This window comes from Podarcis gaigeae, assembly GCF_964106915.1.
Source record: "Podarcis gaigeae genome assembly, chromosome: 5".
NCBI classification, from domain to species: domain Eukaryota; kingdom Metazoa; phylum Chordata; class Lepidosauria; order Squamata; family Lacertidae; genus Podarcis; species Podarcis gaigeae.
The window spans coordinates 67,004,769-67,029,939 of NC_139681.1; the positions used below are offsets into that span (position 1 = coordinate 67,004,769).

General features: G+C 45.5%; 1 protein-coding gene across 10 annotated transcripts in view; it reads left to right on the top strand.

The window, feature by feature from the left end:
• ST6GAL1 (ST6 beta-galactoside alpha-2,6-sialyltransferase 1) overlaps window positions 1–25,171 on the top strand; it is a 123,884-nt gene that overhangs the window by 57,057 nt on the left and 41,656 nt on the right. For 8 of the 10 annotated variants that reach the window (XM_083742133.1, XM_083742132.1, XM_083742126.1 and 5 more), the window contains exon 2: window positions 23,087–23,223. The gene's annotated coding sequence lies outside the window, so the exon portion shown is untranslated. Of the gene's footprint in view, window positions 1–3,460; window positions 3,486–22,529; window positions 22,765–23,086; window positions 23,224–25,171 lie in introns of those variants that run through there. The other 2 variants (XM_083742128.1, XM_083742125.1) reach the window with 2 other exon arrangements.

Consider the following 25,171-nt stretch of genomic DNA (forward strand, 5'->3'; position numbering starts at 1 on the left):
TTCTTTTAGAAAGGCTTTAGTTTAGTATCTCAAGCTTTTCTAGATGATTGCTTTATTGTGTACTGTTGTTTCTCGATTGTGACAGCAGATTGAAATTTCTTGCCCACCCCCCAGGCCAAGCAAGTCTGTTGTGGGAAAATTAGGCCTCGGTGACACTGGAAGATGCAGTGTTATTATTTCTAATCAGTGGAAACATATTATTTCCCTCTTGCCCACTTCTAGTCCTGTTTGGAGTGCTGCGCAGGATGTGGCATTGCAAATATTATGGGCATCTGTTGGTTCGTGTCAGTGACATCTCTGGCGATCTGTGACACACTAGGCATTTATCACACCATTGAGAGAAAATAGAAAATGGAAAAGGCCAATTGCACAGGCTCTGGAGAATCAGTGACTCACAAAAGCATAAAAATATCATTCTGGCGAAGTCTAGGCAGTTGTGTTCTCAACTTAGCTTGGGAATCTAATCTGTACCAAAAATACTTCGCAGTGCAAGATGTATTATTACTGCACACCGATTGGTATTTCCTTGTGGCCTCCACCCTCATTTCCTACAGAAATTCTATAAGGTTGTATATCCAGTCTTTATCAAACATTATGCATCAAGCTTCTTGTTCATTAAATGACGGTGGTCAAAGAAGGCATTCATCTAAATTCTCCTTGAGATGCTTAGCTTTCTGGCATTTGGAAATTCCTGTACTTTTTCAATCCACTGCCATGGAAGTGAGGCATAATGGAGTCAATCTGTTCTGCTCTTCTATGTCAATCCAGCCTTCTCTGAGCTAGGGAGTGTGGGCAGGAGAAAGAGGAGCCCTCTCCTTCTGTATCCTATTCTGGTTTACTCCAAATCTGAGGTGTGTGGGAAGACGCACTGAATGAAACATACCATCATGATACTGGGTTAGGAAACATAACAGATTGATTGGGCGGTGGGTGGACGAGCTATGGGATCCTGAGGTTTAAATGCGTTCCAAGAGAGAAAGAAAGTCACACAAAGGTATTGCTAAATAGATGCATTATGTTCCTGTTTTCTACTAAACAACAGATGAGCAAACTCATTTGAGGGTAGGGTAGGACAGCTCCAAACACTATGCACTGTGAATAATAATATGAGAAACCCAAGTGCCATTATGCTTCATTACTTTTTATATAGAAAAGAAGGAAGTAATTATATAAGTAGACTATAAGTATACCTATATAATGAGATAATTTACCAGTTCCGCACAACTTCAGATAGTCTGTCTGGAACAGTGACTTAACTGGACCAAGGTGGAGAGTGCTGTTTGGACTTCTCACAACCAGTGCAAATAAGATTGTAGTGAAAACTCTGTGAGCACCTTTTTGTTTCCTCGAGTTTGCTAATATCAGAACTTGAAACATCCCTGACGTAGGGTTCAGTCCTTGGTTCCCCGCTGTCTTCTGTTTTATCAGGTCTGGTGGATGTTGTCTCTGTCTCCTTGCCCTTGCTCCACAGAGTGGTGTACACCAGCTTTCTGCAGACTGGTGTCTTCCATAAGCCTCACTGACCAGGGTTTAGAAATGATAGAAGTTGCAGTCCAAAACCTCTGGAGATCACTGGGTTGGAGAAATTCATACTATGAAGGCCTATCTAAACAGTACAGTTTTCAGAAGACAGAAGGCAGAGATGGTTCCTGCCAAACCTCAACTGGTAAGGCGTTCTACAAGGCAGGGCCTACCACACTAAAGATTCAGTCTCTAGTGAAGGCCAAGCAAACCTCAAGGGCATGAGAAACCACCAAAAGTGACCCATCAGGTTCACAGTGATTGAGGTGGACTATAAGGGATCAGATGGTGCTTAAGTGACTTTGGGCCGATGTTGTTTAGGGCTTTGTGAATTAACACAAGAATTTTGAACTTGGTCTGGCAGCAAATTGGCAACCAGTACATGACAGGAACACCTGAAGGATCACAAGGCCCCCAAATCTGCTGTAGAGGGAGTACAACCTTTTCCCCAGAATACGACTTGCCCACAGCACATCCTTCTTAAATTGATTGCCCTTCAGTTGATTGGCCCAGATCCTGTCCATTACTGATCTCAGGCACCCGTTCAGGACTTTTACTGCCTCACCCAAATCTCATGAAAAGGAGAAACAGAGCGGGGTGTTGATGATAAAATACAAAAGGCACCTCGCCCGACTCAAACCCTCTGGATGACATGACTCAGCAGCTTAATGTCGATGACAAACAGCACTGCAGTCAGAAGGAAAATATGAGGGGATGCCATAACATAAACGTCTTGATGTTGTGCTGTAATCTCCCAGCACCATATTTTGAAAGTTTTTTTTCCAGCTAGGCACCCTCAGTCCTGCAGCTCATTCTCTCCAGAAAGAGGGCAGGACTCAAACCAATAGCTCTTCAAATTACAAGAAAGGAAACTAAACAGCAGGAAGAACTTTCTGACAGTAAGAGCTGCTTAACAGTTGAATGGTCTCCCTCTGGAGGTGGGTGGCCATTTGTCATGGATGCTTCAGCTGAGATTCCTGCCTTGCAGGGGGTTGGAATAGATGACCTTGGGATCCCTTTCCAACACAGTTTTATGATTCTTTGTGAGTGAATGTAGAAACTAGTCTATTGTACAAAGGTAAAATGTACGCTTGTTGCTCTGCCCATTTTTGCCTCTGGTCCTGCCTAACACTGGGATGTAGAGCCTTGGAAGATCACCCAGGTGGAAATGTGAACCTCCGTCTGAAAAACCCTGCTCTAGGCCTATCCAGGTGTTATTTAAATGGGTACCTCATCACACCTGGGTTGGGTGAGAGTGCTAGCCCCATCCTTCCTTCTGTTGCCTTCCATAAGTCTACAGGTCCATATCGGATCCCCATATATTTTGGAAGTTAGAGAAGTTTTTAATGTCTGGTGTTTTATCGCTTTTTAATTTATTTATTTATTTATTTTCGATGCAAAATTGCAACACAAATTAACAAACATTGAATCCAAAATAAAACAGTACAAACAAGAAAAAACAAAACAAAAACAAAACACAAGAGAAAAAAGAACACAAAGAACAAAACAAAACAAAAACACATATCTACAAATAAAACGGTATCATCATTCTAATCTAGTCATTACATACACATATTGACTTCCTTCCTTTGTTCTAAGACCTCAGAATTTTTACTCTTTCTAAGTTGTTGTGTCTGATATAGATTACCTCTATCTTTATACTTTTTACACCATTTTTCTCTTTCTTTAACCCTGCAAAGCGTCATTCATTAAATACCGATATGCTCTTATCACTTTATTATTATTATTATTATTATTATTATTATTATTATTATTATTCATTCTGTTGGGAGAGTGGCTGGGGAAACCCAGCCAGATGGGCGGGGTATAAATAATAAATTATTATTATTAACTCTAAAGCAAAAACGGGCACCAAGAAGGCAGCAGATTTAACCCACTTGTCCCTGCAAGAGCAGCCCTGCAATCTTCTAACACTGCACAACTTCAGTTTTCATCGACATCAGGTAACCAATCTATCATCAGATTAGCAAATGAAATTTAGAGGCACTGTAGTTGAAATAAGATTTCAATGGCTTGAATGAACAGATTGTCCCTGGTAATCACACTTTCAGAATGGTTGGTGTTCCTGCACTGCAAGGGCTTGGACTAGATGCCCTTTGGCATCCCAACTCTATGATTCTGTGGTAGTATCAAAAGACACAGAGAACTCCAGGAGAATAAGCAGGGTTGCTTATCCCTTGTCCCTTTTCTCAGCATCGTTCATTGGGCTCATCTAAATAGTTTCTGTGCCAAAACCAGGCCTGAAACCAGATTGAGATAGGTCTGGTAGGCTCTTTCTAGTCCTAAAAAAAGAAATATGCAAAATGAGAGGTGACTCACAAAGTTGAAAAAAAATTCAAGGTCCATCTGGTCTTATTCTTTCCCCTTTCACAAGGCAATGTCATCTTCACTCAGCCACACATTTACACCTGCCAGTATGTCAGCCCACAGAATATCACAGTAACTAACACTGTTACTGTTGTGGAAGTTAGCTTATTTTATATTTATGCTATAGCGGAGGAAGTATGAGGCGGCAGCTCAGAGAACAAAGAAGGCTTAGATATAGTCCTCCTTAAACACTGGAGGTAATATTTTGCTTTCATTCTGCTATTGGTTGATGTGGGTAGTGGATATAAAATTTCCATCTGACTCTGCTCTTCTTGAAATTGTTGATGCTGCAGATGGTGATCTCTGTATCAGCATCCCTCAGTAACTGTCACTTGGGTTTGTAAAGTGTCTTTCACCGCAAGGAGCAATTAACCGGAGAAAAATAAAACTTGTTCCTCTTTTCGCATTTCTTAAAATGAACCACAAGAACTTCAGCTCACTTACAATAAATAAACAACACTGAGGCCTTGGGAAACTTCTTTTGTAGGTAAATTGGAATATCACACAGAAAGCAGCACAGGACTTCTCTGCTGAAACAGAGATGTGTTGGGAATGGTGTGCGAGTCGGTGAGAGATTTCCAACCGAATTGAAATAACTAAATATTTATTATTCCTGAAGCAAAGAGAAGATCTGCATCCTGTCACAGTGCTCAACTTTTTGATGACCACTCAATATGCAGCAAGGGAGGAAAAAAAGTTGTTTCCCTAACTCAGTTGAAAGTCAAAAGTGCCAGTAGCTTGAAAACAGAACCCTCGTCGCTGGGAGAGAGGTTTATCTTAAATTCCTCACTTTCATCCTGCATTTGTGTATATAAGAGTATGCCTGTTGCAAGTTCAAGAAAATGCAGGTAGTAAAAGGAGTGCAGCTCCAGCATTTGGTTGAGCACAAGTGCTCAGATTCCTTACTTGTGCCATTCCTTTCCAGGCATGGCCAAACTTGGCCCTCCAGCTGTTTTGGGATTACAATTCCCATCATCCCTGACCACTGGTCCTGTTAGCTAGGGATGATGGGAGTTGTAGTCCCAAAACTGCTGGAGGGCCAAGTTTGGCCATGCCTGCTTTAAACCAAGTTGCAATGAAAGCTGTTGAAGCATTTCTGTGGCTAATAAGGAAGGAGCAAAGATAGGCAGTTTCACTGCCTGCCTCTCTGTCACCCTAAAAATGGGTACAGGACGTCCGAAGGAAAAGGAAGGAGCAAAGGCTTGATAAAATGCTACATTTTTAAAGGAACCCATGGAAGCAAAAAGCCCACCATGTCAGCCCGTCATTTTGTCACTCTATACAACAGCAAGTGGATAGTTCCAAAATGGAATTGCCACCTCTTGGACCAGTCAGGAAATATTCAGAATCTAAGGTATGAAAAGTGGGGAAAATAGAAATTCTTAATTCAGAGATGTTTATGCATTTCATTGAAGTTCTGCTTTTAAAGACAAGACAAGAAAAGAAATACTTCTTTTAAGAAATGTACAGCCAAAGAGGACTACTGTTAGCTTTCAGCTTCATGTCAGTGTTTTTTCTGTGAAAGGGATTGCAAAGCTGACTGTTAATTGTGCTGTTACCTTGCCATTGGAGAGTCTTATTCACTTCAGTGAATCAGTTCAGTTCCGTGAAGGAAGGCCGGACCCGAAGAACATTCAGCAGTTCTACTGACCAGCATAACTGATTTTTGTTTCATTGCTATCTGATTATGCAGGTGGTAATGGAACACAGTTTAAAAGGTCTGTCAGATTCTCTAAAAGAGCCAAGGGCAACAAAACAAATCTAGTTTCCTGCATGGAAAAAATACAAGGGTGTTTATTCTGACTTTACTTTGCTTCACAGTGAAAGTCAGCATGATGAAATCATGGGTGAAGGCCAACAAACATTAGTCATCCTCTGAGTGGACCCACTGAAATCAACAAAAACTATTGGGTCTGCTCTGAACATGACATAGTTGGATACCTTTCACAGCTGAAAAAATAGAGCAACAGAAGAGCCTTGCTGGATCAGACCAAAGTCTTTAGTCCTGCATACATTTCCCACAGGGGCCAAGTAGAAGTAGATGTCACAAACAGAACAAGAGCTCTCTCCTGCTGTTGTTTCCTGGGAAATGGTATTCGTAGGTACAGTATCTGAAGAAGTGTGCATGCACACGAAAGCTCATACCAAGAACTAACTTAGTTGGTCTTTAAGGTGCTACTGGAAGGATTTTTTATTTTTTTACTATGACAGACCAACACGGCTACCTATCTGTAACTGGTATTCGTAGAGACAGCATATACACCTCAGGACAAGTAACGGTTAATATTTGTCTAATTCCCTTTTAAAGCTGTTGTGAGTTGGTGCCATCACCACATCTTGTGGGATCAAGTTCCACTGTTTAGCTGGGTGCCATGTGAAGAAGGACTTCCTTTCGTCTTGTCATGTTTTAAAGTGTTTTCACAGTGAAAACCACCTGTTGGTATTTTTGGACCACCAGACGTCTTGCTAGATGGCTGTCGGCTTCAACATTTCTCATTTTGTCTGAGTTTTTGCATTTCTCCTGCAATATTTTTGCAAATTTTTTTGCAGATAAAGTCGCTCAGATTTGGGAAGAGGTAGACGCCACCGTGGGAGCAGGGGCGGGGCGGGAGAGTGCTAGAGTCCTGTCAATCAAATTGCGTGGGATCAATTCCATTCTGTTACCTCCTACGATGTGGACAGGCTGCTTGGACGAGTGAAACCAACCACCGGTCTCCTGGATCCTTGCCCATCCTGGCTTATAAAAGCTAGCTGGGAAGGGCTGGGCAATGGGCTTCGTGGGGTGGTGAATGCTTCCCTCCGTGAGGGAGCCTTCCCAGACCCGCTGAAAGAGGTGGTTATTAATCCGCTTCTTAAAAAACCATCTTTAGATGCAGCCACGATGGCCAACTATTGCCCAGTCTCAAATCTCCCATTCTTGGGCAAGGTGATTGAGTGAGTGGTTGCTGAACAACTCCAGGCACGCCTGGAAGAAGCGGACCATTTGGATCCCTTCCAGTCGGGATTCAGGCCTCATCACGGAACTGAAACTGCCTTGGTCGCACTGGTTGATGATCTCCGGCGGGCTAGGGACAAAGGTGAGAGCTGTTTCCTAGTTCTGCTGGATCTCTCAGCGGCGTTTGATACCGTCGACCATAACATCCTTCTGGACCGTCTTGAGGGGCTGGGAGCTGGGGGCACTGTCATACAGTGGTTCCGCTCCTTCCTCCTGGGCCGTGTTCAGAAAGTGGTGTGTGGGGGGGTGAGTGTTCAGACCCCTGGGCTCTCACTTGTGGGGTGCCTCAGGGTTCTGTCCTCTCCCCCATGCTTTTCAACATCTACATGCAACCACTGGGAGAGATCATCAGGGGGTTTGGGCTGGGTGTTCATCAGTATGCAGATGATACCCAGCTCTACCTCTCTTTCAAAGCAGAACCAGTGAAGGCGGTGACGGTCCTGTGTGAGTGTCTGGAGGCAGTTGGAGGATGGATGGCAGCTAACAGATTGAGATTTAATCCTGACAAGACAGAAGTACTGTTTCTGGGGGACAGGAGGCGGGCAGGTGTGGAGGATTCCCTGGTCCTGAATGGGGTAACTGTGCCCCTGAAGGACCAGGTGCGCAGCCTGGAAGTCATTTTGGACTCACAGCTGTCCATGGAGGCACAGGTTAAATCCGTGTCCAGGGCAGCTGTGTACCAGCTCCATCTGGTACTGTGCTGGTCCAGGGGGGAGGTTACCGTGGGGCAAGGTCCAGGACCTGAGTCGAGGGTCGGCAGACAGTCCTCCACAGGCGAAGCGGGGTCCACAGCGAGGAGCCAGGCAAGGACAGGAACTCTGGGGGAACCGGACTGGGTGCTGGCTGAAACAGCTCTTCAATGACATTGCTCCCGCAACCTGGGACTGGGCTGACTGGCCTTTATCTTCTCTGAGGCCAGGGGCAGCCCCGGCCCCCAGGAGAACTGCCTCTCCTGGCCTTAAGGCGAGCACTCCTCCTGGGAGAAACCAGTTCCCTTCGCCTCTCTGCCCTGAGCCTCTGCAGTTCAGGAGAGGCTAAAGGGTTACTGGGCCCAGGGGGAGACTCACCTGTGGGCACTGAGTCCTCAACCACCTCCGGATTCCCAGGCCATCACAGGTACGCAGGCTGAGACCCTATCTGCCTGTGGACTGCCTTGCCAGAGTGGTGCATGCTCTGATTATCTCCCGCTTGGACTACTTGCACTCTACGTGGGGCTACCTTTGAAGGTGACCCGGAAACTACAACTAATCCAGAACACAGCAGCCAGACTGGTGACTGGGAGCAGCCGCCGAGACCATATAACACTGGTCTTGAAAGACCTACATTGGCTCCCAGTATGTTTCCGAGCACAATTCAAAGTGTTGGAGCTGACCTTTAAAGCCCTGAACGGCCTTGGTTCAATATACCTGAAGGAGCGTCTCCAGCCCCATTGTTCTACCCAGACACTGAGGTCCAGCACCGAGGGCCTTCTGGTGGTTCCCTCACTGCGAGAAGCCAAGTTACAGGGAACCAGGCAGAGGGCCTTCTCGGTAGTGGCGCCCTCCCTGTGGAATGCCCTCCCACCAGATGTCAAAGAGAACAACAACTACCAGACTTGTAGAAGGCATCTGAAGGCAGCCCTGTTTAGGGAAGCTTTTAATGTTTGATGTATCACAGTATTTTAATATTCTTTTGGAAGCCGCCCAGAGTGGCTGGGGAAGCCCAGCCAGATGGGCAGGGTATACATAAATAATAATAATAATAATAATAATAATAATAATAATAATAATAATAATAATTATTATTATTAAATGAAATGCTTAAAAAAAAGAAATAATTGTTACTTAAACTCCAGAACGTTATATATACATCTGTAGACATTACATTCTCCACCCCCTAGGCTGTGTTGCAAAAAACATGGATTTGGGAAGGGAATTTTTCACATCTCAGAATGGACTTGCTCTTTAATAAGCAAACATTGTATAGGTGTTGGTTCTGTATGTTAAATATCTTTTAGAGAGAATTACATGCTTACACAGGGAAGGAAATTCTATTTCCAGTAATAACTTTTTAAAGTGAGGCAGAACTACATGAGCATGGAAAAACTCCAGAAAATGCCACATGACTGATAAGCAAAGTATACTGAATTCAAGTAGAGCACGTACTTGGGAGCCATAAGTGTGTGTGCTTGTTGCTGTTGGCTTGACCTTTTTCTAAGCTCTGTTGGTCATGCCTCCCGTTTTATTGCCAAAGGATCTTGTGTTACCTAGGAAATGGCCACTCCTGTGTGCAGCAGCATACTCTCCAATACAATTGCCCACATATCTCTTACTTCTTAGAACAGTAAAAATTGATGGCTGTTGAGACCTTTACAATGTTATTGTACCTTGTTTCCACAGCATTTCTTGTGAGGAGCAGTATTTTATGTTAATTAATAATTTTAAGAGGGCCAAAGGCATTGTAGTGTACATAGTAATTTATTGATTGATCTCAGTGCTGTCTCTGGTTTAAAAGTTTTTGTTCAACACACAAACGCCTCAGCACCACATTCCACAAAACCTATCAACAGTGAAAATAATGAAATAACTGTAGCCACCAAGGAAAATGAAGCCCTGTTCTGTACCTTCTGTTTTGAGAAAACAAACTACAGTGGTACCTCGGGTTACATACGCTTCAGGTTACAGACTCCGCTAACCCAGAAATAGTACCTCAGGTTAAGAAATTTGCTTCAGGATGAGAACAGAAATCGTGCGACAGTGGCACAGCGGCAGTAGGAGGCCCCATTAGCTAAAGAACAGTTTCAGGTTAAGAACGGACCTCCGGAACGAATTAAGTACGTAACCAGAGGTACCACTGTATTGTCTGTAATGATATATAGCTAGTGGTTTGGGCCTGATGCAATTGGAAGAAAAGTATTTAGTTCTACTAAGTCCTGACATTTAGGGATGCGGGTGGCACTGTGGTCTAAACCACAGAGCCTAGGGCATGCTGATCAGAAGGTTGGTGGTTCGAATCCCCACAATGGGGTGAGCTCCCATTGTTCAGTCCCAGCTCCTGCCAACCTCGCAGTTTGAAAGCATGTCAAAGTGCAAGTAGATAAATAGGCACCGCTCCGGTGGGAAGATAAACACCGTTTCCATGCACTGCTGTGGTTTCGCCAGAAGTGGCTTAGTCATGCTGGCCACATGACCCGGAAGCTCTCTGTGGACAAACGCTGGCACCCTTGGCCTATAGAGCGAGATGAGCGCACAACCCCAGAGTCATCCGTGACTGGACCTAATGGTCAGGGACACCTGTACCTTTAAGTCCTCACAGTGAAGTTGAGCGGAAAGAAGAAATGTCTGTTGAGCTTTCCCAGTAGTGAGAATTTCCAGGGATGCAGCGCTTACCCAGATTTAGTTTATTTTAGAAGGAGATCACTGGAGCTTTGGTGTTCTGCAATATTTGCACTTGTTTACAGATATACTTGTTAAGCATAGGCAGTGGTGCACCAAAATCCCCCCTCCCCCCACCACAACTCCACAACCAACAGCCTGAAGTGCTGCTAGCTTCTAAACCCCAAACTAGCTCTCAGTAACTCTTCTTCCTTTTCAGACTTCAGCCTGTCCCCTTCTTTTCTCCACAGATACCTAGATTACATCATCCTTAGCTTGGCAGGGAGTAGGGTGTTTGTGTGTTTGTTTGTTTGTGCACCAGTCAAAAGACCAAAGGAAGATGCCAGACAATTAGTTTCGATGCTCATCAGCTTTAATTCCCTGAACAAAAGGCAACTTTGTCATGGGATTATCAAGGAACTTTTGAGGGCATTCTGGCCTCATTAATGCTCTTCCAGCCCAAACCATCACTCTTACACCACCACCCCCCCCCCGTTTTTTCAAGCAGGTGAGAAAAGAATGCTTATATGTCACATGTGATCCAGAAATTTCCCCTTGAAAAAAACTAACACAGTACTGCTACATTTCATTTGCATACCATTTTGACTCAAAGCCTAGAACAGTGCATCTAGGTGCTTCCCCCACCCCTTCAGTACATACTTACCCATTCATTTCTAAAGCAGGAGTGGTCTTTACTTTCTATGTCAAAGAGACTCCACAGCAGAGGAGAGCCAAACCTGTGCCCTCCCCTCAGTGGTGTAGCGGGGGGGTGCAGGGGGGGCCGGCTGCACCGGGCGCAACATCTGGGGGGGCACGCTCGTAGTCGCAGCTCTCTGCCCCTACCGGGTTAGGGGGCGCAAATTACTTGCCTTGCCCCGGGTGCTGACAACCCACGCTATGCCACTGCCTCCCCTCCATGCTTCTGTTTGGGGGTAGGTCTCAGCTGCTCTGCGTGCAAACCAAACAATAGGTTGTTGCTGGGGAAATCCCATTCATCCCCCAGCTAATACAGTCATTGCAAGTTGGAGCGCCGTGTTAAAACCTGGGTGCATAAGTGCTGGCAAAATACTCAAAGGTACCGGCCTCTGAACTTTCTGTCACAGTTTCTCATTTTCTTTGTGTGTGGGATCCACTCCCGGGGGTGGGGATAGGGGGAATGAAAACCACTTTCCCCTTCCCCAAGGGCACCATTACAGCTGCACTGTGTGGAGTGCTCTGATGAGTGTTTGGACCATTGTTCCTGCAGTGAGGCTTAGGTCCTTCCTCTACGCATTGGGCTGTAGAGCTTGCTGGCTGTTCTCAGTGGAATGGCATGGCAGCCCTTCCTGAGTCCAAGGTCACCAACATAGCACCTGCGGGCTCCCTGGCTGCCCACAAAGACTTTCACTGGTGCCCCAGGGCAGGTGCCCCAGAGTCAAAAGTCTCTAGCCCTTCTAGAAGAACATAATGGGACAAAATATGTAGATAGTACCTTACTGATTTCTGTGGAATGGAAGTGTGGTGTGCTGTCACCAACTTTTCCTGGTACTGAGGAACGCTCCCTGCTGCTGTTAGACAGAAACAGTGTGTGTTTGTGTGTAAAAAATCATTATTGTCCTCCACAATCAGGACTAGCAGGACACAGCTGACTTCTCTTAGGCTTTTCCACGGAGGCTGTCTCTCTAATTTTGGTTTACACCATGCCCACCCAGCAGCTATTTTGTGACTGGCAGCACCCTCTCAACATTCAACATGTGCCTACTGGTCCAAAAAGGTTAGTGCCCCCCTGCCCAAAGTGCTTGGTTGATTGTTGTTTGCAAATGCCTTGAGATACAAGTACCGTATTTTTCGCCCTATAGGACGCACATTTTCCCCTCCAAAAATGAAGGGGAAATGTGTGTGCGTCCTATGGGGCGAATGCAGGCTTTCGCTGAAGCCTGGAGAGCAAGAGGGGTCGGTGCGCACCGACCCCTCTCGCTCTCCAGGCTTCAGGAAGCTCTGCGCAACCCTCAGCTCCGATGGCTGCGCAGATCTGCCTGCAGTCCCGGGCTCAGCGCAGCTCTGCACGGCCATCGGGAGCGGGGCGCGAAGTCCTGCCTGGCTCCCGGTGGCTGCGCAGAGCTGCCTGCAGTCCTGGGCTCAGCGCAGCTCTGCGCGGCCATCGGGAGCGGGGCGCGAAGTCCCGCCTGGCTCCCGGTGGCTGCGCAGAGCTGCCTGCAGTCCCGGGCTCAGCGTAGCTCTGTGCGGCCATCGGGAGCGGGGCGCGAAGTCCCGTCTGGCTCCCGGTGGCTGCGCAGAGCTGCCTGCAGTCCCGGGCTCAGCGCAGCTCTGCGCGGCCATCGGGAGCGGGGCGCGAAGTCCCGCCTGGCTCCCGGTGGCTGCGCAGAGCTGCCTGCAGTCCCGGGCTCAGCGCAGCTCTGCGCGGCCATCGGGAGCGGGGCGTGAAGTCCTGCTCAGCTCCGATGGCTGCGCAGAGCTGCCTGCAGTCCTGGGCTCAGCGCAGCTCTGCGCGGCCATCGGGAGCGGGGCGCGAAGTCCTGCTCATGTCCTGGTGGCTGCGCAGATTGCCTGCAGTCCCGGGCTCAGCGCAGCTCTGCGCGGCCATCGGGAGTGGGGCGCGAAGTCCTGCCTGGCTCCTGGTGGCTGCGCAGAGCTGCCTGCCCGGGCTCAGCGCAGCTCTGCGCGGCCATCGGGAGCGGGACGTGAAGTCCTGCTCAGCTCCCGATGGCTGAGCCCGGGACTGCAGGCAACTCTGCGCAGCCACCAGGACATGAGCAGGACTTCGCGCCCCGCTCCCGATGGCCGCGCAGAGCTGCCTGCAGTCCTGGGCTCAGCGCAGCTCTGCGCGGCCATCGGGAGCGGGGCGCGAAGTCCCGCCTGGCTCCCGGTGGCTGCTCAGAGCTGCCTGCAGTCCCGGGCTCAGCGCAGCTCTCCCCATCGCCACTCCCACAAGCTCGGGGGACAGCGGGGAGGCGGAGCGCGCCTTCCTGCTGTTCCCCGACCTGGTTCTTCCAGCCCCGCACCTGGGAGGGAAATAATTTTTTTCTTCTTTATTCCCCCCCCAAAAAAAAACTAGGTGCGTCCTATGGGCCGGTGCGTCCTATGGGGCGCAAAATACGGTATCTGTCCTGACATTTATGGCTAGTTGATTCCCACAGCTACATGGTGGTCTGCACTGGCAAAGCAATGTGGTCTCTTCTGGCTGCCCATTTCTGCATTGTGCATGTAGGGGACACATATACTGGGCACAGTAGCATCAATGTGACATTAATACTGTTGCCACACATTGGCTGATGAGGTCCATGCATGGCTGATGTGTATTACCATTAGTTAGCAACCTCAGGATTACTGGGTGGTGGCAAAGTTTGCAGGGATGCTGTGGGCATTTCAGTTAGTGCAGCAATTGTGCTTTTTGCTCCCGACGAGTCTAACTATGTTATGGTAACCTTGGCGGAACTGTAGGGTTGACCTGCCAGTTTTTGTACAACAAAAAGAAAAAAGACATTTGTGATTTGATTTATTCTTCTTCTATGCCTCTTTCCATTCAGATGAACCCCAAAAGGGCATACAAACAATGGCACAACAGTATACAGTGGTACCTCGGTTTAAGAACAGTCCGGATTTGGTTTACAAACTCCCCAAAACTGGAAATAGTGTCCCGGTTTGAGAACTTTACCTCAGTCTAAGAACAGAATCTGAACGGTGGAAGGGCACCAGCGTTGGGAGGCCTCATTAGGGAAATGTGCCTCAGTCTAAGAACTGTTTTGGTTTAAGAACAGACTTCTGGAATGGATTAAGTTCGTAAACTGAGGTTCCGCTGTATTTATGTTTGTCTACATTAGCCTTGCCAAGCATACCTATCAGTGGCAGTTAGGCTTTGGTTGAAAAACTGTCATTGTAGCATTCTAGACAATACTCCTTTTTATTGTTTATTTATGCATTTTCAAGTTGCAATCGGCTAAATTTGTTCCAGTTACATACACCATCTCCTATCCCATCTTGCCTAGACTTCCCAACCTATCTTTCCTTAACATCCTAGCCCCATCCCTTTGGTTTGCTGCAACTTCTAAAGTTTTCCACTCTCTCCCATCTCTATTTGTTTTGTTTGTTGGTGTTCATGTGTTTAACCCTACTTGTAAGTATCTATTTATACTACTACTTCTTAGATACAGTGGTACCTCGGGTTAAGTACTTAATTCGTTATGGAGCTCCATTCTTAACCTGAAACTGTTCTTAACCTGAGGTACCACTTTAGCTAATGTGGCCTTCCGCTGCCGCCGTGCCGCCCTGCGATTTCTGTTCTCATCCTGAAGCGAAGTTCTTAACCCGAGGTACTATTTCTGGGTTAGCGGAGTCTGTAAGCCGAAGCATATGTAACCTGAAGTGTATGTAACCCGAGGTACCACTGTACTCTTCTAGTTGTTCCCACTTGCTGAAGACTGTATTTCTCTTTGTATTTCTTATTTGGCCACCATAGTGGCCCAATTCTACATATTCTCTTAGTTTAAGCAACCACTTTTTTTGTCAGGATTTCCCTCTCCTTCCGCATTTTAGCGTTTTGCTGCTGTTGCGTAAAGGAAAAGGTTTTTTTTTACTTTATCTGGAATTTCCTGTCCTATTACAGCTAACAGGAATGCTTCTGGCTTCTTGGGAAAGGAATATTGAAGCATCTTCTTTAGTTCTTCATAAATCATTCCCCAGAATTGTTTTTTGGGGGGGCAAGTTCGCATTGCCGCTACATATGGATTAACGAACCCTCCTTATCTCAACATTTCCAACTTATTGGATCCTTCTATACAGTACTTCTGCAGCTGTAAGTCCTGACATTCTCCTTGGCTATTAAACTGGGATATAACTGCAAACTGCTGCGTTATCCATGGGAAGAAACCTCTTGAAATTTTAGAGAAGCTGTGGAGGGTACTAGCATCTAAAATAAAGAGCAATGCAGCCTCTGCAACTGCTGCAGAGCTCACAGTCCTTGTACCTATTCAATGGATGGAAGGATAACCTGTAGGTGAGGTGCTAAATTTCCCAAATGCTGAAGCCATTGCGGGGATGAGGAGAGAACCGTAATTTTGGGGAGAAGCCAAAATATTTGCATTCATAACTTTCTCGCTTTCTTATCAAACCTAAACTTTATGCTTTAACAACATAAAATGTATCATAACGTAGCACAACTCATGTGCTAATGCGATGTTTATACATAGCAATCATATGCATGTAAGGCTGACTGTTTAGTGGTGTTTCCCTGCCCCGCCCTCCAGCTAAGTGTGCATAGGATTGCTGCCTGAAAAACTATAAATGCCTCTGTATAATCCTATACATTGCAAGCCCAGGTGAGTTCAGTGGAAATGGCTTTCAGATAAGTATGAATAGTCTGTGCAAGGAAAAGGAAACCAGACACAGGACATCTGCTTCTAGTATCTCCATACTAGATCAGAATTCACCAGAAAAATATATGGAAAAAATCACAGGAAAAAGGACTCTGTGCACTCCTCTCATGCAAATGGCAGCAGGTCACGCTGTGGGTTAAACCACAGAGCCTAGGACTTGCTAATCAGAAGGTAAGTGGTTCGAATCCCCACGACAGGGTGAGCTCCCATTGCTCGGTCCCAGCTCCTGCCAACCTAGCAGTTCAAAAGCACGTCAAAGTGCAAGTAGATAAATATGTACCACTCCAGTGGGAAGGTAAACTACGTTTCTGTGTGCTGCTCTGGTTTGCCAGAAGCGGCTTAGTCATGCTGGCCACGTGACCCGGAAGCTGTATGCCGCCTCCCTCGGCCAATAAAGCGAGATGAGCGCCGCAACCCCAGAGTCAGCCACGACTGGACCTAATGGTCAGGGGTCCCTTTACCTTTTAATGTGGTAGAACTCAGGGGGAGCTAATGTGATGCAGAGCTACCTGGATGGGCCATTAGCAGGGGACAAAGGCCAGTGATGGGCTGATCCTGCATTGTAGGGGGTTGGACTAGATGACCCTCTAGTCCCTTCCAACTCTACAATTCTGTGCTAAGACTGCCAGGCAAAGGGATGTGGGGCCCCTTCTTTGCTGGGTGCTAGTGGGTGGAGGCAGAGACAAGGTTTAGGGTCTCAACTTTGAATGACGTAGGTGGCGGAGAGGTCCTTGGAGTGGGTTATCAGCAAGAAGGAAGGGCAGAACTGCATGTGAGCTGGGAATGACAGCCCAAAGGTCATGTTGCAAAAAAAATATGGTGGGCCACCCTAGCAAGTGAATATGAACTGGTGAGTCCCCATATCAAAACAAAACCTGGGAACTGCCACTGTAGACCATACTGATCTAGATGGCTCAGTGGTCTACCTCAGTTTAAGGCAGCTTCCTGCAGAGTTGGATTGCAGACATTTGGAAACAGCGAGATTGATGACGCTGATTCTACAGGGCCCATGCGGTTTTTCTTATCATTTGCTTAGGCTGGTTGCCGCTTCTTTGCTTTTCACTTGAGAGGTTTCTTGTTGTTTCTGTTCTGCTGAGCAGCTGCCTTTCAGCTGTGACATTTTGTCACCTCTCGGATGGCACCTGTTCTATCCCCACCCATCCCTTTTCTGAGTTTTATGCAAAGCTCATGGAGCGTTTTCTCCTCCTAAGAGTAAAATAGATAAGCCACCACCATCAGCCAGATGAATCACAGAACAAGCCTGCAATTTAAATTTAGAGACACAAACTAAGAAACCCAACTTTTTTCCTCTTCTCGGTTCACATTTAGTTATATATAATTATTAAAGGTAAAGGTAAAGGTACCCCTGCCCGTACGGGCCAGTCATGTCCAACTCTAGGGTTGTGCACTCATCTCACTTAAGACACACTTCTGGGTCACGTGGCCAGCGTGACGAAGCTGCTCTGGCGAGCCGGCACCAGCGCAGCACACGGAAACGCCGTTTATATATATAGTTATTAGAAACACTTAAATTGAGCTGCTCTGCAGCTGTTTGTTTCCATGCAAGTGGAATTCAGAAAAAGCCCCACCAATCAACTATTCCTTTAGCCTCAGTTCCCCATTGTAAAATGGCAGAAAGGTAGTTGATTGTTATTGAGCTGATGTTACCTAGTGAGAGCTGGGACTAAAAAAAGAGGAAGATGGAAAATATAAATTTAGAAGTTTTTGCAGTCTGTAATATTGGAAACACAGGGCAGCATCTGCTCTCTGCACTGTATATATCATACCCCTTTAAACAGTCTTAGGTAAAGGGACCCCTGACCATTAGGTCCAGTCGTGTCTGACTCTGGGGTTGCGGCGCTCATCTCACTTTATTGGCCGAGGGAGCCGGCGCACAGCTTCCGGGTCATGTGGCCAGCATAACTAAGCCGCTTCTGGCGAAACCAGAGCAGCGCACGGAAGTGCCATTTACCTTCCTGCCACAGCGATACATATTTATCTACTTGCACTTTGAGGTGCTTTTGAACTGCTAGGTTAGCAGGAGCTGGGACCGAGCAATGGAAGCTCACCCCGTCGCGGGGATTCGAACCACCGACCTTCTGATTGGCAAGCCCTAGGCTCAGTGGTTTAGACCACAGTGCCATCCGCGTCCCTTTAAACAGTCTTGGCTTCCCTCAAATAATCTTGGGAACTGTAAAGGGTGCTGAAAGTAAGGAGGAACCGCCCCCTCCCATTTACCTCACACAGCTATGATTACAGAGTTCCCCAGGAAGAAGGATTGCCTGTTAAACCACTTTGGGAATTGTAGCTCTGTGATGGGGCCTTCATTACCTGTACCAGTGTGATTTATTTCTGAGGTGTATATACATAGTAAGATTCATGACAATAGCCCAGTTACTTTTGGGGTCCAGGATAATAGAATGTAATTCTTCAAGATGTGGCAGTGAGCAATAATATCAGCAATAGAAGTTTGGCAGTAGTTTTAGGTAAAACGAATAGAACTGCTGGAGCAGGCCAGTTGCTTTTTTAGTGATGCCTTATGTGAGACCTGAGGATAAAGGAAAACAAGTCCAAAAAATGATTTTGACTGTGTGGCAGATTCCCAATTTCCAGTAGCAAGCCTGTTCTGACACTGCAGTACCAGTTTGACTTGGTGGGTAGTATCCTGCACTCTTCCTGTATTTCTGTTGAATTTTATGTCTTAATGTATTATATATTCAGATGTTAGCCACCCTGAGACCGGTTCTGGCCGGGGAGGGCGGGATATAAATAACATTATTTATTATTATTATTATTATTATTATTATTATTATTATTATTATTCCTGCAAAGATCTGAATATACCTTCCGAGTAGCATAGGAAGCTTCCTTAAGCTGATTTAGACCATTGGTCCATATATGGCAATAATGTTGACATGGACTGGCAGCAGCTCTCTAAACTTTCAGGCAGGAGTTTCTTCCAGTCTAGTACGTTACACATGTATTGCTATTTTTTCCTCCACTTCCTGAAGATTATAATCCCAAAGATGCTTATGAAATCTAAATTATTTAACCACATTATTAAGTATCATTCCATACCTATGAATCACAGCCTTTTCAGCACTTTGCAGTGAAGTCAGATAACATCAGACCCATAGGCATTGCTTTCAACCTTCCCTTTTTTTGCGGGAAATTCCTTTATTCCAGTGCCGTTTCCCGCTGCTATCCCGGATTGTTAGATATCCCGTAGACTGTCCCCGGGACAGGTGAGGATGCTGATCCCTTATTTTCGAGGCTGCTGATCCCTTATTTTCGAATCTGAAAGTTGACAGCTATGCCCATAGGTACAGAACATGCTGCCAAGGGCTATCCCTTGCATATGTTGGCCAAGAAGGGATTGTTAGTGACCTCGTGGTATTTTCCATATACCTATGGGTCAAGGGAAGTCTTCTTCAGGAGAGATTGCCCCAAAATATTGTGTGGTTACATAATATTTCTCTTCCTACAGAGCTTTCTGTCTCAGGATCGCAGCCTTGTCCTATAAGAAATATATATATATATATATATATATGGAGACCTAGGAGGAAGGGCTAATAGAACTTAAAAGGAAGATCTGCTTAAATAATTTCATTCCTGTAACAATAAGTTCTGTAACTATTATCTTTCAGGTTTGTAAGGGAAACTCTTTCTCCTTACAATCTACCTTTCTTCCTTCAAGTAAAAAGGGTGGGGATTATACATGAAGATCTTAAATAAAATCCATGACTTGGAGCGATTGTTCAATTATTATTTTTAATTGCATCCCCTGCCAGAAGTGAGTGAGATTATCTCGGAGCACTGATGAGATCTGTAAAGGTTATTTTAATTGCAGAGATTCTGCGTCGGAGACACTTGAGCATTCCAAAATGTTACACTTAGAAGCAAATTACGAACCTACTATTAATTACAGCCTAGTGCAAAATGACAGCTGAATATGAATGGAAGGAAGACGATTGGTGAGCTTGAGCAGGTTTGGGGAAACATCTGTGGAAATAGTGGACTGATGGGAAGAATGCTGTTTCCTAGACTGGAATGTTGGTTACATTAAGGTTACTGCCCCTCAAAGAAGGATACTGTTGAGCTGAAAAAGCAGTAGAAAGGGGGCAACCAGCGGGCCAAAGAGCTGGAGAAACTCTCTTGCAATGAAAGATCACAATGTTTGTGGCTTTTTAGTTTAGGAAATATTTAGAATGGGAAATATTCTTCATTAAGAATATGCTCATTGTGCTTTGCAGGTAAAATCTAGGCATATTTACTCAGAAATAAGCATCATGGAAGGGACGCGGATGGTGCTGTGGTCTAAACCACTGAGCCTAGCGCTTGCCAATCAGAAGGTCAGCGGTTCGAATCCCCGCGACGGGGTGAGCTCTTGTTGCTTGGTCCCAGCTCCTGCCCACCTAGCAGTTTGAAAGCACGTCAAAGTGCAAGTAGATAAATAGGTACCACTGCGGCGGGAAGGTAAATGGCACTTCCGTGCACTGCTCTGGTTTTGCCAGAAGTGGCTTAGTCATACTGGCCACATGACCTGGAAAAACTGTTTGCGGTCAAACGTTGGCTCCCTCGGCCTGTAAAGCAAGATGAGCGCCGCAACCCCAGAGTTCTTCGCGACTGGACTTAACTGTGAGGGGTCTTTTACCTTTAGCTTTTAAGCATCACGGAACTCAATGGCACTTACTTCCAGGTAAATATGCACATGATTATAGTCTTATGCAGTGGAGGGGTTTTTGTGTAAAATATAAGGTAAAAGCGCTGAGTGCCAATACAAAATGGCAGCAAAAGAAAAGATGTGGTCGTACTCTGTGCTGGTGAGTACCATTGTTTCAAGTGTTGTTAATGATCACTAAGGATCAGGCAGGAGTACTATAAAACAAAGACATTATTTAAGCTTGCTTTCTTTAATTCCTAACTCTCTCTGGCTTTCATGCGCGCGCTCTTGCTCTCTCTGCTTTCTGTGCTGAATCACTTCCTGGTAGCTGTCCCTTAAGTTGTGCCTCCCTCTCTGCGTTTCAAATTCCTTTCCCTAACTGCTATCCAACCCTCTTACAGTGGTACCTCTGGTTGCAAACGGGATCCATTCTGGAGCCCCGTTCGCAGCCTGAGCAGAACGCAACCCACGTCTGCACGTGCGCGGGACACGGTTCGCCGCTTCTGTGCATTCGTGTGATGTCATCTTGAGCCATCTGCGCAAGCGGCGAAACCTGGAAGTAACCCTTTCCAGTACTTCTGGGTCGCCGTGGGATGCAACCTGAAAAGATTTAACCCAAAGCGTCTTTAACCCGAAGCATGACTGTACTTAGTTCAGCATGCATTGATACAGCCATGACACATGCAGAAAGCACTGGTCTTAGAAGAATGTGCGGAAGAATCAAGTTTTGTAGTAAGGAAGCATCAGACATCAGGGGCAAATGACCATTGAGACTCGCTCCTCACGAGCAACACTTCATACCCTTCTTGAGTGTGTTTTCCTTTTCCTGGCTAGAAACTTAGAGGGGGGTATATAAGTAAGAGCTGTTAACCATGGAATGGTCTCCCTCGGGAGGTTGTGAAGGTTTTTAAGCAGAGGTTGGGTGGCCATTTGTCATGGATGCTTCAGCTGAGATTCCTGCCTTGCAGGGCATTGGACTAGATGACCCTGGGGTCCTTTTCCAACACAATTCTATGATTCTTTGTGAGTGCATGTAGAATATAGTCTATTGTACAAAGGTAAAATGTACACTTGTTGCTTTGCACATTTTTGCCTCTGGTCCTGCCTACCAGTGGTGAGAGCCAGTGTGGTATAGTGGTTAAGAGCGGTGGACTCGTAATCTGGTGAACCGGGTTCGCTTCCCTGCTCCTCCACATGCAGCTGCTGGGTGACCTTGGGCTAGTCACACTTCTCTGAAGTATCTCAGCCCCACTCACCTCACAGAGTGTTTGTTGTGGGGGAGGAAGGGAAAGGAGATTGTGAGCTGCTTTGAGACTCTTTTGGGTAGTGATAAAGCGGGATATCAAATTCAAACTCTTCTTCTTCTTCTTCTTCTTCTTCTTCTTCTTCTTCTTCTTCTTCTACCACTGGGATGTAGACCCTTGGAAGATCACCCAGGTGGAAATGTGATCCTCAGCCTGAAAAACCCTGCTCTAGGTCCATTCAGGTGTTATTTAAATAGGTACCTCATCACACCTGGGTTGGGTGAGAGTGCTAGCCCCATTCTTCCTTCTGTTGCCTTCCAAGAGTTTACAGGTCCATATCGGATCCCCATATATTTTGGAACGCTAAAGCAAAAACGGACACCAAGGAGGCAGCAGACTTAACTCACTTGTCCCTGCAAGAGCATCCCCAAATGTGATATTTTCCCCATTTAATGAATGCCCAGATAGGGTGCCCCTCAAACCACCTTCAGCTGCCAATCCATTCATTCATTATTACACACTGTTTGATTGTTTAAAAAACCCAAATGTAGTTTATAGAAGATAAAATAGAAAAATCAAGAAAAATGTACAGTCCTACTTCAGACACCCAAAGTTAAAATTACCTCAACTCACTAAGCACCTGGGTAGACTTGTCTAAACAGGAATGTTTTTAGCGGGCGCCAAAAAGGGTATAGTGAGCAGATGCCTGCTTGATCTCAATAGGCAGGGAGTTCCAAAGTGCACTAATCAACCAATTTCTTACAAATGTGAAATGGGCATTATGTAGCACCCAGCATAGTGCCAGTTCTGCCGATCAAAGCAGTTGAATGAACATGTGTAGGATAAGGTGATTTTGTGGGGATACTGTTCCCCAGTGGTTAAGGGCTAAAGATATCAATAAAAAGTATATCTTACTCCCCCCAGCTTTGCTGCCATTGAGGAAATGTAGTTCCTTCCTTCTTATGACTTCACACTGTCAAGTTCTGGTGTTCCGATTCCCCTCAGCTGTGTCTCAACAACCTCAAAAGTGGCTCCAGATGCCAGATTAGGCTTGTTCTTCTTTTCTGAGTTGTCTCGATTCCAAAAAGCAGTACATCAAAATAGAATATAGGTTGGGCGTGGGCTCTTTATACCTGCAGGAGATGAGCAGTGGGAGGTTTCTGGTTTCGTTGAGAAGTTGGAAGACAAAACGATAGATGAGGCTCCGCACAGTTTCTCTGCATGAGAAGTAGTCTAGTGTTCTTGGAAGGGCATTTGAATGTATTGTTGGAAGGGAGCTTTCAGTGATTTGGTTTGAATGAAATTTGAGGCATTGATTTGTTTCAGGATAAGCTATTTTACGTAGCGGCGACTGGCAGTTGTTTGCATTTTGCAGTTGTTTGCATGTCAGGCCTCTCGGAAGGCTGTTAGCATGCTTTCCTTCATGCTTAAAAGGCTTGGCTCAGGCATCAGAAGTCTGTGTCTTTCACTTTCATCTCTGTATACTAAAAGCATGACGACTCCTGTGCTGTTGGTATTTTTTCTCTAATAAACTGTTTTTCATTTCACAGGTGGCCTTCAGCCTTCGTTAGCGATCTCACTGCTTTGAGTGGTTGGGTTTCTAGGACAGCAAGAGCATTATGAGCAGCCCTGAAATCTTCTAACACCCTGCCGTGTCTGTTGCAACTTCACTTTTCATCGACATCAGGTAACCAATCTGTTGTCAGATTAGCAAATGAAATTTAGGGATGCAGTAGCTGAAATAAGATTTCATTGGCTTGATTAGACGGATTGTCCCTAGTAATCACGCTTTCACAACTGTAAGGCTGTAGGATAGAGTGTTAAATCCTGAACCCATTTGTTTTATTGAATGCAGGGTGCTAGGCTCATGCTATTATCAGGTTGCTTTTGAGCATCTTTTTTGTTCGTCTCTGTGTTGGTAGTTTTTCACCAACATCAGTAATTTGTTCATAGCTGTAGACCAAATGTCTTTTTATTCTGGGGGTTTATATCATGGTGGTTTGGTATACAATCAAAGGGATGAGAGTGTATGCAAAAAAGAGAGAGTGAATGGATATGGAAGCATTGCCAATTTTTAGAAGAACCCTAAAAGCAGTGCTGTTTCAGTGGGCTTAGCCAAAATGCTTTTACCTCATGCCTGCTTTTATTACTGCTTTAAGCCATCATTTCTGGTGGTTTGCTGTTTCTTTAATGTTTCAGCAAAACTTATAAGGTGCTTTGACTACATATTAATGTAGAAAAGCAGAGTATAAATTCTGTGCATACAGAAATATTATTGTTCAGAAGTACCTCACACCTGTGCTTGACATTAAAGCAAAATGTTTAGTTTGGAAGGTGTCACCCCCCAGTTTTGTTTAGTTTCACTCATTCTGGCATCTGCTTTGCATACAGGATCCTTACATTGTTGCAAACATTACATTTTTAAAAAACAGTATACAGTGGTACCTCGCAAGACGAATGCCTCGCAAGACGAAAAACGCGCAAGACGAAAGGGTTTTTCGTTTTTTGCGTTGCTTCGCAAGACGATTTTTCCTATGGGCTTGCTTCGCAAGACAAAAATGCCTTGTGAGTTTGCTTCCTTTTTCTTAAAGCCGTTAATACCTAGCGAATCCGCGCTCCGCAAGACGGAAAAATCGCAAGACGACACAACTCGCGGAATGAATTAATTTCGTCTTGCGAGGCACCACTGTAAACAGTTTTGAAATGGTGTCTGGTTAGTTTGCTTTTTGTTTCTTCAGGAAAGCAAACTCTATTTTGCATGTACAGTGGTACTTTGAGTTAAGTACTTAATTCGTTCCGGAGGTCCGTTCTTAACCTGAAACTGTTCTTAACCTGAAGCACCACTTTAGCTAATGGGGCCTGCTGCTGCTGCCGCGCCGCCGGAGCCCGATTTCTGTTCTTATCCTGAAGCAAAGTTCTTAACCTGAAGCACTGTTTCTGGGTTAGCGGAGTCTGTAACCTGAAGCGTATGTAACCTGAAGCGTATGTAACCTGAAGCGTATGTAACCCGAGGTACCACTGTATCAGTTTTGTCAGGAAGTTCTCTCCCAGTTCATTTTGTATAATAAGAATTTGTGTGGCTTCTGAGCAGGAAGGAGACGTGTGATCCAGTCTTGCATGTGACCATGGTTGGCTAGCCTAGAGACTGACCTGCACATTTTCATCCTGCAAATTATTTCTGTTAATGATTACCATGCTTATATCACACAGACAAAATGTAGAATGCCCTAGATAGGGATGGGGGACTTGTTGCTTTTCAAATGCTGGAGAGGCACAAATTTTCCATCCCTGCTGTCATATTTTTAAAAAGCAAGTTAATAGGAATGTTAGCCTGGAATCCTATACCCACTTATATGGCAGTAAATTCCATTAAAGTCAGTGGGAATTACTTCTGAACACACATGTATGGAATTGCACTGTCCTTACCAGAGTTACACTGTCAAAGGACTGCCTGAAACAGGAGGACTTAATCTGGTTATCTAGGACTTTTGGTTGATCAAGTATTCTATTTTAAATGTTTTGTAGCTGAAATGCAGAAATAATCTGGACTGTCGTGTTTCAGATCTTATTTTCTCCCACAGCTCCATGATTATGATAATAACTTTAAATGTGCTGTCATATGCTTAGTGGAAAAC